The sequence below is a fragment of the Eimeria tenella genome, genomic scaffold, assembly GCF_000499545.2.
Source record: "Eimeria tenella Houghton genomic scaffold, Eth_scaff3779, whole genome shotgun sequence".
NCBI lineage: Eukaryota > Apicomplexa > Conoidasida > Eucoccidiorida > Eimeriidae > Eimeria > Eimeria tenella.
The window spans coordinates 1,900-2,223 of record NW_013543299.1 but is presented as its reverse complement, the minus strand read 5'-3'; positions in this window follow the sequence as shown (position 1 = coordinate 2,223).

Genomic DNA, 324 nt, shown 5'->3' with positions numbered 1-324 from the left:
CGCTGCAGCAGCTAGCGGCTGCAGGAAGCAGTGCTGCAGCAGCTGCAGCACGGGCCGCTGCAGCAGAGCAGCAGCAGCACGCCGCGTGTCCCCGCAGAAGACACCGCTCACAGCAAAGTCCATTACGCACTCCAGCCCGTCCCCAGTGCGCCACAAGCTCCGGCCCTAAGACACAGCAGCAGCAGCAGCAGCAGCAGCAGAAGCTAGAGTGGGGTGAGGTGGTGGAACTAGCCGCCGCAGCAGCAGTACAAGCAGCAGCAGCACAAGCAGCGCTCCCAGCGTCGTGCCTAGGGGCGCGCCGCTGACTGAAGGACCCGCAGCAGC